Below are 17,429 nucleotides of genomic sequence, written 5' to 3'. Positions count from 1 at the left end.
GACTGCTTGCAAGCTCCTTGCCTCAAGCATCTCCTTAAGTAATCTCCCCCAGCCCATTAACTCCCCTTCAACAATCTCCAGTACCAGGTTTTTATCTAGCTGACAACTCTTCTACCAAATTATGACTATCAGCAAAAGCAAACAAATATAAAAGTATAGGTCACTTGTGTTATTTTGCACTCACCAGTGCTCTCACAGAGAAGGTGTGAATCCAACTATCCTAACGCTCATTTATGGCCTGCTAGCTCTCTGCTTTTCTAAGCACACAAGCTACTAGTAGATACTATATCTGAAATGTCAACAGGGAGATGCAACAAAGCAATACTAAACTTGCAAATGGATGTCTTGGATATGGATCTAACTGAGTTTTTAAATAAAATCATACCAAAATAGTCATCAGAAAGTTATATTAATTTCTGAACTTAGGGTAAGCCCAGTACTGCTCTGAATACTGTTGATTATCTGTGCCAGAGTTGACTTCACCCTTTTAAATACTCTTCTGATTAGCTGTTATTTTTGAATGGATTAAAACCACTAATGAAAGGCACTGAAAATATCTTCATTGCAGAATTGTTAAGATAATCTGTATATTTTTTTTAGAAGAAGAAAAACCCCAACTTGTTAGAAGATACTTTTACCAGCAGTTTATATTTCTCCTTCCTTAGCTATACTCAAATTAAAGCTTTTTTGTTGTTGTTTAGATGGAAAAAAGTCTCCCCTGCAAATCCTGGCTACTAGCACATATACTCTGGAACAGAGGAGAAAATGTCCTGGAAGCCTTGATAATATGTTGGCAGAACACTCCTGTTTTGAAGATGTTGAGAATTTATTTAACTTGTTAGGTTTTTTTATGCTGCTGCACGTTTTCCAAAGGGTACAAAAGAAGAATGACAAGAGTGAATACTGAGGAACCCTGCACTTGTTGCCAGAGCACACACTCTTGTTATTGCTTTTCTTGTTGTTATTGGTTTTCTTGTTCTATAATGCCTGTCTGTGAACCATTACACTTGACACCGCAGGGGACCATGAACAGTATCCTCATCCGAGAAGTCCTGAAACAAATAGGCTAAGAAATATCACAAAGGAGGGCTACTTGCACTGTCCACTTCACACTATGCTGTCTTAAAAGTTAGATACTATGCATCTACCTACTATATACTCTCCAGTATATAGACTTTACAACTAACTCTCCCCACTAGTTATTTGGAAATGTGGGTTCTCCGACCTGCACCAAAGGTAGAGGCTTACATCAGGCACTGGGAAAAATACAGTTTTGCTAAATTTGTACAGATTTTTATTCTCATCATGGACCCTGACTTAAAGCACATACTTATACCTCAGTAATTCCAATTTGTACTTTTGGTGAAGAGAGACGCTTTCCCAAATGAGAGTTTAGATGAACATCCGGATGTTTTGTTCCACCCAAAAGGACAATTATATAGACCTGACCTGCATTTTAAGAGCTTCTTACTTTTGGGAGATATCACTGAACATATGTCTGTTCACAGCTGGTAATCTGCTTCCTATGCACTCAGCTAGCAAAGCCGGGTAGCACAAACTTCTCCCATGTCAGGAATCTAAAATAAAGGCTCACCTCTTTGATGATGTTTGAGGTGGCTTCTTCAAATTACTCTTCATAATCTTGGTGTAAGCCCTTCAGTCATACTATCAACAACTTGTGGGTTTCCCTAGTGTTTTGAGAGCATAATTTTTATTTTGCTCCTTCCCTTATCTCTCCCTGCCTCACAATCCTCTTAATGCCTTCACCGAGGCTTCAAGGATATGAAGATTTGTCTATTCATTTAATAGCCACCCCCTGAGCATACTGATGTACTTTCTTTCCACAGCAACTGAGGTCACCAAAGAATGTGGGTCACAGTTACCCACATGTACAGAGCAATTAGGGATGCCTGAGCTCATGAAAGCTTGGGGATTTTTTTCAAATAAAAAGACTGGCTCAGGCTGAGTTTCTCTATGACTGAGATCAAGTGCAGCTCAGAGTAATTTAATCTTGGAGGCCCCTTCTTGTACATACAACAGCTCGGTTTTTCTAACACAAAATTCCACAGATACCATACTTTCCTCCAAACTGGGGCTTTGCTGGGTATTTTAAAACTGCGAGAACAGAAAGAGGGTCAGTGGTATTACTGACTGGGAACTCTTCCTGGTGCTGTACAATAATTCAAGTAAAAATCATCTGAAATGACGGAAATGGTGGGTCTGATCTACCTCAGATACCTCTTAAAAGTTGGTCTGATTATCATCCTTGAAAACCCTTTGGGCCTCTGTTTTCTTCATATAACTAGCAGTCTGATGTCTGCTTTGCCTCTTTGTCAGCAGTACTTTCTGTTAGCTGAACAGACAGTTAATATTTCCTCTGTGTTTCTGGGCCGGACCCTGCCAGGCACAGACCTTCCCCAACTCCTTCAGCCCACAGCCACCACTGAAGGCATCAGCAACTCGCTCACGTTTGGAAGTCTCAGTATCTCACAAACTGAGTCAGCAGTTTTGGGGTTTGGTTTTCCTTTTTTTGCTCATCTGTTTCAGGAGTTAGAAATGCACGAAGCGTTCAAACACCCACTGCCATCAACGCCCAGCTCTGTACAAACTGGGGGTCGGTCAGAGGAAGGCACAGGGAAGGCTGCACACGGTGGCGGGATGCACTGCTTCCCTGAGGCCAGCTTCCCAGGCGGCAGCGACGGCACACAGTGGTGGCACTGGGCCACCTGGGAAGACCACGGGGCCTCTCATGAGCTGCGAGTGTGCAACACAACCTGGGAAAAGAAAAAAATCCTATTACTGATAGTAGCTTTGAAGATGGACTGCAGCGGTCCGGCACAGGTGACCATGGCTTTAAAAGGAATCAAAGGACCAGGAAAAATTCTCATGTGCATTTCAGGGAGTTTCTGCTCTCAGAGTGAAAATCTCATGAGTTTTATTCCATTTTTTTGAAACGTAGTTTACTTGGCAACTTCAAGCAAACACCTTGTGTTCAGAAACCCTTCTGTGTGCACTTCTCCACTTCCCAAAGCAAAGTGTGTGAGAATCACACATAAGGAAGAAAAGGATGCTCATGATAGAAATAAATTAAGATGGCTTTACTCTTTTAACATAACTGTTCTGTTGCCTGAGCTTCACAGGTTTCTTCTGTTGTAAATAATTTCCAAACACAGGTAGAATGCAAATAACAATGTGAATAACATGAAGGACAAGTCAATGATAAATCAGCAGCAATAGCAACTATAGTGTGAAACTTATTGTTAATCATTACCTGCTAGGAAAAATATTACAGAGAAGGAGATATAGACTCAATATGGACTTGCTCAGCTAGACATTGTCATGAAACTAGCATCTATCTAACCTCTTGAATGCAATGATTGAAGAATATTGGATATCCAACCAAATTATACAATGGAATAAAAAGATTTTGTATGTGCGTTGCAATGGTCTGTTTTGAAGGTGTCACAGGGACTGAAAGTTTTCGTTTACTTTTCAACACACAGATATTCCCCTAACAAACCAAATCAGCAAATGTGAATGTCGCACATCATAAATTCTGCAGCTCCACAAATTGTTGTTTCACTGATGAAGACCCTCATCATCCCAGAGCTTACATGAGCAAGCAAAACCGCATACCCAAGTATGCTGACATCCACGCAGCCAAATGTGCATATAAAGATCTGGGGGAGCAGGGTGTCTGGACCTGTATTCTGATAATGAATTGATCCTTTGATTCATTATCAGAAAATAAGCTTGAAAGGGGGCTGGGAAACCTCAACAGTTGTTTCATAAAAAGAACTAGGGGGAAAAAAAAAAGTTTTCTTTGGCATTAGGGAGAGATTTCCTGTCCTATTCCATGATCTCACTAGTAAATGCTGTAGGCACACCCCACCCCCAAGCCCAGCGAGCCTGGCTTCAAACATCTTGGAGTTGCTGCTTATTTTGTGAAAACAACTATTTCTATATAATTAATTAGAGCCTCCCGCCTCTTCCCTCTCCTCCCTGGATGGAACCTATTTATAGATCATGAGCTCACCGATCCCAGCCAACACAGCAAACCTTTGGGTAAAAAGGGAGAGAAAGACAAAAACTTTTCTATTTACTGGATATTCCCAACATTCTTTTTTTTTTTTTTCTCTCTCTCTCGCTCATAAACGTTTATCTTAACTGGTGAAAAGCTAGTACAGCAGATTTTTAAAGCACACCATCTCAGAAGCTGAAGAAGCAGCAGAAATTGTTCGCTCAGCTCAAGTAAGTAATTAAGCCCCAAAACAAGTTTCAGAACCGGTCAACAAAACCAATCGTGTTTTTGCTTCTCCCATCTTTTAAGGGACCTGCAGGGCAGGTAGTGAAGCTATAAGGAGAAAGGGGCATTTGGTGCCACCCTGAGAAGTTTCACCTCCTTTGCTGCCACATTCTCATTTTTAACAGACCAACTAGACTTAAATCAGCTTTCACTGTACTACGCAAGCTAAATCTTTCTTTTCCCCGATTGCTGAGAACTGCTGAACTTAATTTCTTCAAGATATAGGAAATAATCCAGGGAACATCACCAAGATCCACCATCCCATAGAGCTGTTGGGTCAGCTGTCCCTTGTTCATTGCGAGGTTGGCCACGTTTCAACTACGCTGTTTGGTCAGGCCTGACTGTATGACCCTTTTCCATATGTGTTAATGTATGGCCACATGTACTCTGTCAGTAGAGCAGGAGCAGCTTAAAGGTCAGACTTCCACCTGCCCTCACAACAACGCTCATCCACTGGAGCACCCTCGGGCATGACCTCACCATTATTAATAACATAAGGAACGCCCTCTAAATTTGGGCACAGTGGGCCGTAAGACTAAGTGGCATAGAGCTTGTTATTTAGGATAAACTGATAGAGTGTCCCCCAAGTACAGGATGGTAGCCTGTTTTACAGTGGTGGATGACCAGTGTCCCCAGTGGAGTTGTCCAGGCGAGTAACGGCTGGAGACACCAGACTTTCCCTGTGATGTCTTTACTATGTCTCATAAAAGTTTGGAATAGAGATCAGAGCCTTATTCTTCCTTTTATATCCTTTCCACAGACAGTGGTACAAAAGCAGTCACAGAGGAAAATAGTTCTCAGCAGAGCAAATATGTATTTTTTGGAATCTGGCTCTTAATGACAAGTTTGCATTTCTGAGGCCACCCCTCCCCCCTGCAGCAGCAATTAGCATCTGAGAAGTGACATCATTGCTGACACCATCGGTCCAGGAACTCACGCTGGGGCTCTGGCCCCTGCAGCTACCTCCGTGCCCCAGGGAAGGCGCGTTAGCTCAGGCTTGGCACTCGCACCTCTTTTCTCAGTGCAGGGGGCTGCCGGTCCAGTCAGGATAACCTGAGGCTCCTGAAGGTCTCTCTAGCTCCCAAGCACAACCCAAGCCAAACATTTTCCCAGGGCCAGAAAGCTCAAGCTGCTTTTTCCCTCCCATCCCCATAAGCCTCTAATGCTTCCTAGATACCATTGGGGAGGAACTACCTGAGCTGAAAGACTGCAAGGAGGGCAGCAGCTACCTTGCCTGCAGGCACTGGAAACTTCCCAAGTAAGCCTCGTCACGTATTTTCTGGGTGTTTTGCTATCTGAGGCTTTGGAGGAGCACGCAAGGGCTTGAGAGCTTCCCCCAACCACTTTCTGGCAACGCTCCTCCTTGCTTTTTAACACTTGTCTTGGGCTGGGGGGGCTTTGGGATGGGATTTGCCTGCTTCCATGGAAGAACTATCCGGGAAATGTTGGAGGAAGATCAGTACCAGCCCCAAAGTCAGTTCATTCATTGTCTACCAAAAAAGGAAGAGCGTTCTTTTTGCGGGAAGGATTCAGATGAAATCCTCTGTCCCTTGCAGTATTTAAGCAAAACCCGTCTTGAGCAGGTCGTGGCAGGGAGCCCCGCTTGCACTTGGATGCCTTTCTGGTTTCTCCCTCTTGCAAATTGACATTCTCTTTCATCCTTCCTTCCTTTAAAGGATGCTAATCAATGACAAGGTACTTCTAACAAGACAACTTCATTTAAGATTGTATTACGATCAGTTGTCTCTCAAAAGTGGCCTTTCTTGTTCGCTGTGTCACTTCCCCTCTTTAGAGAACCAAGAAAAGGGAGGACAAAAGGGCTGCCTGCAGGATCACTCCACAGTTAAAAAACTACTAAAAATGCAAAGTAGTGAAGCATTAACTTTGAATACAAGACAGTTTCGCAAGCTCAACTTACCTACTGAATAGCTTAATGTAATTCATGTCTATCATTACCAAGAAATTACTACCTTTCTAAGCCTGTATGAGTTCACGTTTAATAAAACCAAACAAAAGCCATTCCAGTGATCCAGTTTTCACCTGTGCTTTGTAATCCTCACTAAAGAATCAGGCTTATAACTTCTATTAAGACACAAGTGCCTTTCACATAACAAGTACTTTCTATAGTGGAAAAATGTAATTATTGCTTGGAATAGAAAGAGAAAGAATTCCTTGCTTGGAACTCTCTGGCTAAAACAATAAACAGGCCCCTTTGCTCTTGCTCTTCTTTGCATGCAGCATTTCAAAACTATGTACAGTCGCTGGAGGAAAAAAAAAGAAAGAAAGAAAAAAAAAGCTAACATCAAACTTCATTTGAGGTCTACTGCTCGTACTATTTTCCAGCTGAGGCAGACAGACAAAAGTATACTGGTTTCAAACTGGGATTAACCCATTGGCTCCACTCATGACCATAACCTAATCATTTTTAATTTCTCCTCCATAGGTAGTTCAGATGAGAAATGGGAGAAAGGATGTCATGATTGTATCAGAGGGGGTAAGATATCACACTACGTCAGGTACCTTCACAGATATCTGACCTTGCAGGTATTTCCAAAATATATGTTGCTCCTATTGCTATACTTCTTGCCCTATAAATACATATGGATAGATATATGGCTGCTGCATTAAAAGAAAAAAAAAAAATCAAAGGGGGTAATAATAAAGCTAAGACCTTTTTCTCCTCTTGGATCAAAGAGCCGACACAACTGGAAACACCAATCATTCAACTTTCAGAAGTTCTGACTATTCCATCAGTTCCACCAAAAGTTTATTTTTGATAAAAAAAAAAAGATTGCTCTGCCTAGTTGGAGAAGGATTAGGGACATATAGGATCTCTGCGTTGACTCATTGTTGTCAGAAGTATTTATATTTTCGGTCTACTCATAGTGTACCATTTTTTGAACAAATTCAGCTGCTTTCTTCCATGCACACATACATTGCTCCATTCATTAGCAAGGCACAAGGCAAAATAAAAAGGTAACTGTGTACTTGCAGCCAAGCAAAAGAAACTATTTCCTAGAGCCAAAATCAGTAACACACACACACACACACACTGCAAATGACCAAAACACAGCCACTTTACAGCAGGTATTTTGTATCCCACAGGTTATTACCATCAGTAGATACTATAGTTGAGGAGCCAAGCACGTGCAGGTTGCACTTACGTTTGCAGGGTCTTTTCAGCAGATTTTTATACATGCCACTTACTTTTGCATGAGTTTTACAGCTCAATATTGGAAAGGACGGCAACCATCACTTCTAACGTGAATTCTAATCACACAGATCATTCCATATTCTTATTTTTCAGTACCAGCATCACGGGTTGCACAGACCAGATGTGGTGTGAAGCACCCCTTTCTTTTGTTTGCTTCCTACCATAGACAGTAGGATAGCAGAAAAAATTCATTGTCCCTCCTAAGTCCACTCAGCTGATTTAGTAGACGCCTTCCCCAGCTACTGTCTTAGGTAGCCACCTTGGAAAACAAATCTTTTGTTGCCATCACTTGAATACTGTTTTTCATTTATTCCAAGAGATGTAGAGCTCTCCTTTCTAAAGGCACACAGTGTCATTTCCTGGCATAACGCATCCAACAACAGGACAAGTAAACAGGAACAAAATAACTGGGAAGCAAGCTGACCAGCTGAACTCCCACCATCCCCAAGGCAAATGGAAAATGGACTCAGCAACCTCCCCTCCGTTTGGAGCACTGGTCTGGACGCTCCTCTCCAGCAGGATCCCAGTGCTGGCTGCAAGTGCCACAGCATCAGGAACAGTCCCTGAGATATTAATGCGGCAAAATACAAAGCTGGAAAACGTGCTTCTCTTAAAATTAAAAGCAGGAAAAAAAAAAGCTGCAGAAATCAAATAAATGAATCAACATTCATTTCCTAGTGGTATTTCTGAAAGCATAGGTAATATATGCCCACGTATACTGTAAGACAACCTTCTGGGTGTAAGGCATCAATTATACTGAATATTGGTGTATTCAACTGCAACACAGGTATTACCTCTTAGTGTTATAATGAAATGCTTAAATTAATAACGAGTTCAGGAAATAAATTCAAATGTCATCAACTACACATAGTTCAATGAAAAAGCAAACGGAACACCTCACAAATAATTAAAAAAAAAATTAAAACCAAACTGGATGAGGAAACACAATCAATACAATCAAGCCTTACCCCCCGCCCCCCCCCCCCCCCCCCCCCCGGGCCTTTCTTCCCTGGAGGTAATTTTCAAGTGTAAAGAATAATATTAAGGTAATAACAATAATAATGAGTTTGGCACTGGGTATTTTCCTGGAATTAATAAACCTTAGCTCAGCCTACAATCCCCAACAACCAAAGCCAAATCTGAAACCCCAGGAAATGCCTTTTGCAAACACGCACAGGTTTGGGGGTTTTGGTCTTTCTCTTTCAGAAAGTCAAATACAAGGTGCATCAGGACTTCTTCACAGAAAAACCTGATGACATGATAAATACTACATAACTTAGGGACACTGCTGAAATGCAAAGGTATAATTCATTACCTACTGCACAGGGATATTGAAACAGGTTTTTTTAATATATATATTTTCTTTTTTTAAAACAAAAGCTTAGCAGTTCACTTGTAAGGCTTTACTTTAAGAGGTGCTGCTCTACTTTATAGAGCAGCTTTTTAGTGCGCTCCTCCTTTTTCCCTTGCTAAGTGGAAATCACTGCATTACTCTTCTGCAGATGGTTACGGCCAAAAGTCAAGCGCAGGTTTTCTGGCCTCCTCCCAAAGGCAGGCTGCGAAAGTGCTGCCGGCTGGGAACGCGCCTGGCTCAGCGTCCCCTGCAGCCTGCCTGGGTGGGAGGTCTGCTGAGACGGCCCGGAGAGGGGGTCCCCCGCTCACCCCCAGAGCCTGCAACAGAGCCAGCTGAAACACTTCTCGCTCTTCCTCCCTGCCTTGCTCAACACCTTTGGTTTTGATGAAATGCCACAGGAAGCTCCCTCTCCAAAAAAACCCAGATTTGGGGCCCAAAGGCCTCCTTCAGAGGGGGGCAGTTAACGTGCCTACTTCTGCTAATAGGAATGCAGACTGATGCCAGCTGAACCCAGGGCTACTGTCAGCTGCTCCGGAAGGAGGGAGCTTGCCTCACCTAGTTCCCTAGAAGAAATCAAGGCTCTCCTGAGAGCTTTTCCACAATGTTTTTGAAGGAAGGGACAGAGCAAAGAATGAGCAAGAAAGAAAGAGAGGTAACAGAAAGGAAAAAAAAAAAAAGGCTGGAACTTTCCTTTCACACCAGAAGAAACCAGGGAGTTCGCAAGAGAGTCAGAAAATCCCAGGGCCCTGGTGTCAAACTCAAAGAAAGGAAAGCTTGTGATTTCTTAAGCAGCTTTGGCCCCTCCCTGGCTTTTCAGCTAAAAACTCTTCACACCCTTACTCATCTTTTTGACTGTGCAGCTGGGTTTTTTTAAGTCTTTCTACAGACAAAACTGCTGTTGACTTCAGAGAGGCTACGCCTGAAGTATGACTGCAGGATCACGCCTTGTGCTTAATAAGATTAATTAAAGAGGGTTTTTATTTATGGATCCTATCAGCGTCACGGGAGGAATCTGAACAACTAGGTGAAAAAGAGCAATTGCCACCACTTCCAGCCACACAGCACCGTGACTACAACATCCCACAGGACTAAGCAACGTAAATACATATATATATTTATACACGTATATTATACATATAATGTAAATATATATATATTTGCTTATATATGGTGTAAACTTATATATATTTGTTTACAATTCTATTGGATTTTCCACTTGGGGTATCATTTCTCTTCTGGCAGCATCTTGAGCTGCCTGTCTTAAAAGTGGCCAAAAGAAACTCCTGCAAGAACAGAATTGACCTTTCATACCAGAAACTCGATAAACTTTAAGCTTCAAGTTACAACAAAAACAAACCCCCATTTCTTGCTGTAATGAAAGCCACTGAAAGCCATGCAAATCAATTCTTAAGTCTTTTGCAGAGGATGTCAAAGTTTGAACAATTTTAAGCCTCATCCTAAGAACAGAGGAGACAAACCCTGTCCCATAGATTTCTTACCTCAAACATTGGCAAGTGTCTCTCCACTGAGTTTAAGAGCAAAATATGATAATGAAGAGAAACACTGGGACACAGCAAAGTCACTGGTGATCTTTCCATAGGGACAGTATAGTCTCTAAATAAGCACATCCAAAATTAAGTGTATTGAGCTCACTGTATACCGGGCTCTACCCTCTGCAAAGGGTTTTTCCCTTTCTCCTAGCAATGCAGTTCATCAAGATAACAGTCTAGACTGGGGTGGCTGGATCTCAGCAACCAAGGCAGCCGAATCCCTTTTCCAAAGCCCTCTTCCATAGCCGGCACTGATGCGACTGTGGCAGTGGCTCCCGGCTCTGCACAGCTCCTGAAGAGGTACAGGGCGACGCAGCTCAGCTGGTGAGCTATGGGTCACACAGGGACTGAAACGGGCTGGGCAGCTACCACCTGCGGCCCAGGGACCCCTTCTCCACCCCCTCAAGGAAGCCTCATAATTTCAGTGCTTTGAATCTCCTTTTCCCTCCCTCACCTGGATGGAAACCAGGACCTCCGCTGGTGCCCAGCCATGGTGATACCCCACCTTGGGTGGTACAATAGCAGGTAGGACGGGATTCACTGTAAACGGGCTTTGCTATAGCACAGGCTGCCTTCTAGCCTCTACAAAAAGTACATCTCACATAACTGTATTCATCCACACAGCTGTTCTTCCTTTAGAAAATCATTCCCCTCGCAACCCCAAGGGAAGAGCAGGGCTAGGCAGTCAAACAAAACCTCCCTTAATAATCTGAGCCACACAAAGCATCCCAGGCTGTTCCTCAAAACCACTATGTATATATACGTAAACATTCAAATTAAGAGTCATGATGAGCTACTTCCAGGACAAACACTTTCCACATCACGTAACCCAGAGCACAGCCCCACTTGATCAGCACAAAACTTCTCAGTGTATCTGGTCACATATGTTATTCCAGAACCATCAAGTCCTTAAAAACAGAGATGTTTGGTAATAGCTTGCTAATCGCAAGCTGTTTAAAAACAAACAACTTCCCCCTCCCCAAATCCTCACAAAAATTTATACCACATTTTTGTACTGCAAAATAAATTTTTACTCTGCCTAACCTCACCAAAAGAAACAGGCATATCATCAACAGTCCTGTCTTCTTGAATCTGAAGTTTCTGCTGCTTTCTGTGGAAATGCTTGGGGTAATCCCCCACTGCAACTCATTGTTTCCCTGCAAGTAACTTAAGATTACAAAAACTTGGATTTTTAAAGCTAGTTGGAGTTAGCGGCATTTGGTTTTGCAAGGCTGAAGTCATTTAGGCTTTTGGAACCTTCTATGCTATCAACCTTCAATGAGATTTCTAAGTGTTAAGCTGCTCCTGAAAACTATTTAACAATCAAACTCACATAGGCTCTTCCAACACTGAGCAGAACAAGTTCTAAAGTCCTGCAAAATCACGGCTTCTGAATCATTTATTCCAATCGCAATTTTGCCAAAAGACTTCAGGGATTTTTCATTCTATTCATCAAGTTAATTTGTTGGGAAAAAAACCAAAGACTTCTTTCAGATATACATGATAAATCAGAGTATAGGAGAAAAATTTACAAGAGTTCGATCAGTACTAATTACACAACTAAACCCAGTCTCCAATGCCCATTCCCTGAACGTGGGAGTGATACATGAATCCCAAGTGGAAAGTTTGGATCAAAAGTTTAGCCTTCAATTCCTACCTGCTAAGAGCAGGGGGATATTAGATGGCTCTAACAGCCACTGGCCTGAAAAAGGTGCTGCTCCTTACTTATCCCTAGGGAAGCATAAAAGTTGAGGTTTTCATTGAGCATTCACAGAAAAAGAAAATTAAAATAAACAATGAAGTCAGATAGCTTGAACTACATTTATTTTTTCTTCCCAATTAAGAAACTGGACACTTTTACTCCAGGGATGCAAAACATTTTGGTGCACTCTGGAGCAAAAGTTAAGCATTAGATTTGAAAAAACGGAGAGGCAGCATGTGGCGTGGTTACTACCACACTACTCATATTCCCAAGCCCTGGCTATAAAAGCTCTCCTGGCAAAAGGGTTCAAATCCCCTCACGTAAGTGATATATGGCTTGGGCAACCTTCCAGATGCACTTGTATCAGAGCAAGGGGTCACAGCTTCCATGCTACTTGGCATCACTCCCCTCTGACCCTCTGGCAGAGTGGCTTAGAGGAGCAAGTCCAACGCACTCCATGCAAAATCAGCTGGATTAAATCAAACCACTAATTTAAAAGGTTTCTGCTAACCAGCTGGATGTGAATTGAGACTGATCACATTAACTTGTCTGCCAGCGGATCCAAAGGGGCAGTAACTGCTGGAAAGAGAGACATAATGAATACCCAGGACCTAAATTTTCTTCCAATGGCACAGCTGGATCCAAAAGAGGGCGTGTGTCTTTGGCTTTTGTGCCCTATCAGTATCCTGCCCCTGCCAGCCTTAAGACTCTTAGAAAGTATGAGCAGTATGGGAAACTAGTGTAAGAGAATTTCCAATTTGGAAAAAATTAAACTCTGCCTGTGTCTTCGGCTCTTCTGGGCAATCCTAGTCAACAGACGCCAGCAAGCGCTCTGACAGCGAGGAAGAAAGAGTTCATATCCAAACTGCATGGCCTCTCTGCTAATCCAGAAAGAGACAGTACCACAATACTCATCAGAAGAAAAACCCCAGAGCCCGTAGGCAGCATGACTCTGTTTATCGTCAATATTCATACTCAACACCAGAGTTTCAGGTACACGCTCATGAAGGAATCATGGGAAATTACTGCACCTGAGGAAACCATAACCTCGCTGTTCACCCTGCCCTGGCCCGGCCCCACTAACTTCACTCAGCTGTTGCTTGCGAAAGCTGCTGAGAGAAGCAGCAGGAATGTTACACACAGCTGGCTTTGGATGCTGGGAGCCTGTCTGAAATTTAGGAACAATCCACAGCTGGAAATGATGGTCAGCAATGGGATTTCCTGACCTACTCTCTCCATAACCAGCGCTGAAATGGAGTTAGCTGATAGATTCCCGCCAGCCTTTGCAGAGCAGTGAGAGATTAATGCTATACATATTGGGTTATTGCTGTTGGTTTTACTGTTATTATGTTATATATGCTATTTTTATACTACTGCTATAAAATCTCATGCCATAGCTGAGCTGATTTAATAAAGATATGGCTCTGCCCTACACCATGTTAACTGCCACTGCCAGCAAGCTTACAGTGCTGCTTCTGCAACTGTACTGAAAATACCACTCTGCGCTGAACAACAGCTAACGAACGGTAAGCAAAGTGCTTATTGCTGACAAGCATTTTCAGCAAAACATCACAAGCCAGGAGGCAATTCCAATAGATGTGAAATGGTGTAGAAATTAGTAGCAATAGCTTTTTATTCTTTTTCCAGACTCAGCACACAGCAGCACTCTGCATTCTTCTATAGGAAAGTGGTATCACCTCTGTTAAGTGGATTTTTCAGACTCTGAAATAGGATGCTTTCCTGAAGCTGAATTAAGATTATGGGACAATAAACTTTAAGATTAAAAAAAAAAAAAATAAAAAATCTACTCTACACAGAAGAGGGGACAAAGATTTCTTTGTCAACATAGTAAATAAAAAAAATCTAAGTGGACAGGTGAGGTGTCTTTCTTTTTTCTTTTTTAAAGAGAACATGATTAAATCTTTCTGTATTTCAAAAGGAACATTTTTCTTAGTGGACACATTTTGAAATTCACTGCAGTGCAGTACTTCCATGCACCTGTAAAACAACCCCCTCTCACAGAGTGAGAGCTTGAAACTTTGCACAGGAGTTGTATCAATGTCCTATCTTCACCAATCTCTCAAAAACACCCCCAGCCTCAGCCCAGCCCTGAAAGGACTTTGTCATTTTAGCTGAATGTTTTTTTTTAAATAAGCAATGTGAGTTGTAATTGGCTTCTAAAATCTCATCTCAAACAGTTTAACCCCACCAAATTTAGAAGTTGAAAAATAAGGTTCATAACAAAAGTGCTGTCATGCCCAATGAGAGGTACAATAACTGGCATAACTGTAAGGCAGTAAACGTAAACATAAAGGAAAAGAATATGCACACTAAGCTACTGGAGACGAAACCCACAGCTGTATCCTAAGTCGCCAGGAATTTCACCAGTTAACAAATCTGGTATTTTACAGTTACATGCCCATTTCCCCAGGAAAGTCCCCCTGTACTTAAAAAGGGTGAAGGGATGCTTTGAGTGCAGAAGCACAGTGACATCTTGGTGAAGACAGCCCCTTCAAAGGGCAGTAGTGGTGAGAGAGTTAAAAGCGCTACAGGGAGCGCAGGCAGGAATGAGAAGTCAGCCCCTGCCACATACTGTGCCTCTCGAGAGAAGGACCGTCTGTCAGGAGCTACGGAAAGAAAACACTGGGCTTCATCCATGGAGACGGGGAGGACTGGCTGCAGCACAACAGGAAAATCAGACAGTGGAATAGGTGGAGTCTCCTAAATATCAGTCGGCGAATGCTTTTTCACCTCACAGAGATGCGGCAAAGCCTTGCCAGGTATCATAGAATCTTGGAGTACCAGGTTGGAAGGGACCTCAAGGATCACGTAGTCCAACCTTTCTTGGCAAAAGCATGGTCTAGACAAGATGGCCCAGCACCCTGTCCAGCCAAATCTTAAAAATGTCCAGTGTTGGGGAATCCCCCACTTCCCTGGGGAGACTATTCCAATGGCTGATTGTTCTCTAGGTAGCATCTTTATCCACAACGTCTCATGAAATCTCAGTCTCCAGAAAGGAAAGATGGGCTAGCTCCACTCAGACCCTTCAGGGAACGCTACCCATCATCATCCCTGAGCTAGGCCAACCCGTTTCTTTTCAAATACAAGATGCGGCATTTTGTCTCAATAACTCTGTTGAAAAAAAACAGCATTGAACTTCTGCACTGTCACGTCTCATTGTAACTAATCCGTAGAAAGAAACAAAACTACACTGAATCTGCTAGAAATGTCCCCAGCGGGGAAACACACAGAGGACTCACAGCATCTTGAAAGGACACCAGAGACAGGTTACGAAAGCCCACCATGCGATCATTGTTCTCAGAGTCACCTTGCAGCAAAATGATCAGGCAGCCACATGGAAGAGACCGTTCTCTTCCACTTTAGCATTATTCATTAAAAGGCAGTTACTGCTGAAAGTTTCCCACAACAAGAAGCTATTTTGATTCCAAAATTGCTCCACTAAGGGAAATCTTAGCAGTCGTCATTTTTATTCTGGCTTTACATTCTGGATTTTTGCCTGGGCAATGTTCAACCAGGAACAAAATCTATTTAAAGTACATGCACAGTACATATTATGCATAGATGTCAAGGAATGGGAGTAGGTTATGAAACATGGAGGCTGTGATATTTTACAAAAAAATCATTGTTCAAAGAGCTTAGGGAAAATGTAACACTGTAATTGAGGCTATGAGGTCGTAATCCAGTTTCCCAACTGGACAAATGGTGAGGCCAACAATATATTAGTTTGTCCTAAAGCAAAAGCTGACTGAGAGGAAGTAAAATAGCCCAACACAACCCTGTGACTTGGTTTTTCAAAACTGTTACTAAAATAATTATCAGAAAAAAACCCAAACCCTATCAAACCAATCACAAGAACAGTGGAACAGCAGGAATAATAGCAGACTATACCCTAATCCTGTTTGCAAGACCTGAGGAAGAAGGAAGCCTACATGCCTCCTTGATGTGTGCTATATTTTTTTTTTTTTAAAGAAATGCTAGCTTCTATTAGCAGAAGACACACTGAGTAGTGAGATAACCCTACAACAATGTCATCTGCTTCCAGAAACTGCTCCTTCTAGGCAGCATTCAGCACAGATGTTTCAAGTCTGCTATAGACCCAGGCTCAAGGTAAAATACCAAGGGAAACAGCACATCATCTTCAGCTTGTTCCCTCACAGTGTTGGCCAAGAAGAACAACGAAGGCAACTGGTGTTCCCGTTAATCCGTGTGTGTAAAATATTCAACATGTAAGCACAGAAGAAAAAAACCCAACACAACAACCTTTTAAAAGAACATGTATCAAGCTTTGTTTCTTTTCCAGTGCAAAGGAATGGAAACCCTCCCACTGACTTCAATGGGAGCTGGGCCAGACCCTGAAAGTCTTCACATAAAACTTCCATTAAGGAGAACTTGAGTATTGGCATAAGGCATTTCTATTTTATCCCCTGTTTTTTTCCTCTTGATAAACTGCACAGTTGCAGGACATAACGTCTGAAAATGAAGCTTATAATACGAAGACAACTTTCTGAGCCTTGCAACTGTATTAAACATAATAGTCAAAACAGAACTAACTGAACTAAGAGAATTAACATGTATAAGAAATTATATTTTGTTTTATTATGTAATGAGTTAATTTAAGAGGTTTATAATAACTCAATGGTTCATAAACCATTACAAATAATGGCAAAATGTCATTGGTTCAATGGACCGAGTTAATCCCATACTTCGCAACAGTTATACTACTGTTTTTAATATTGCTCTTATGGCTTACAAAGCAAAGCAAGAGAGACAAACGACTGTGAAAAGCAGGAACAGACAGACAGAATGTTGTTACGATTGTACAGCTCCTATTTTGCACAATTATTTTCATATTACTCACACTCAGACAGCTTTCGCGGCCATCAGTTTGCAAAAAGCTCGATTCAGTGTTTGTATTTCAACAACTTTATCTCTAAATGAACTCATACTAATTAAAACATCTGAGTATTTCAATCTAAATCTAAAGAGACTAAAACTCAAAATATTCACTGTGAGTGAAATTAAAAGCACTTTTGAGCTCTTGGTTCTAGTGATGTGCCCTGGCCACAACTCAAACTTGTACCAGGACGTGAGCAAAGAACAGCCTTGTATCTTGGTTTCAATGAGGAGAGAACCTAGAAGCCCAGGTCAGGAGATGACCAGGACTGCTGAGTGCAGTGTGGCACCACTCAAACGAGAGGCACCCTTTGTATTTCAGCACCATTTGGTACCCTACCGGTTTCCAAACCAGTCTCCCTCTACCTCTTAATACCTCAACCAAACAG

At 42.1% G+C, this 17,429-nt stretch overlaps 1 protein-coding gene across 1 annotated transcript in view; it reads right to left on the bottom strand.

Annotated features, from left to right (window-relative positions):
- Positions 1–17,429, bottom strand: part of ITGA9 (integrin subunit alpha 9) — a 225,809-nt gene that overhangs the window by 60,115 nt on the left and 148,265 nt on the right. The window lies entirely within an intron of this gene.

Source organism: Gymnogyps californianus, chromosome 2 (genome assembly GCF_018139145.2).
Source record: "Gymnogyps californianus isolate 813 chromosome 2, ASM1813914v2, whole genome shotgun sequence".
Taxonomy (NCBI): domain Eukaryota; kingdom Metazoa; phylum Chordata; class Aves; order Accipitriformes; family Cathartidae; genus Gymnogyps; species Gymnogyps californianus.
The sequence above is the reverse complement of the archived record's forward strand: the minus strand, read 5'-3'. Positions and strand labels throughout refer to the sequence as shown.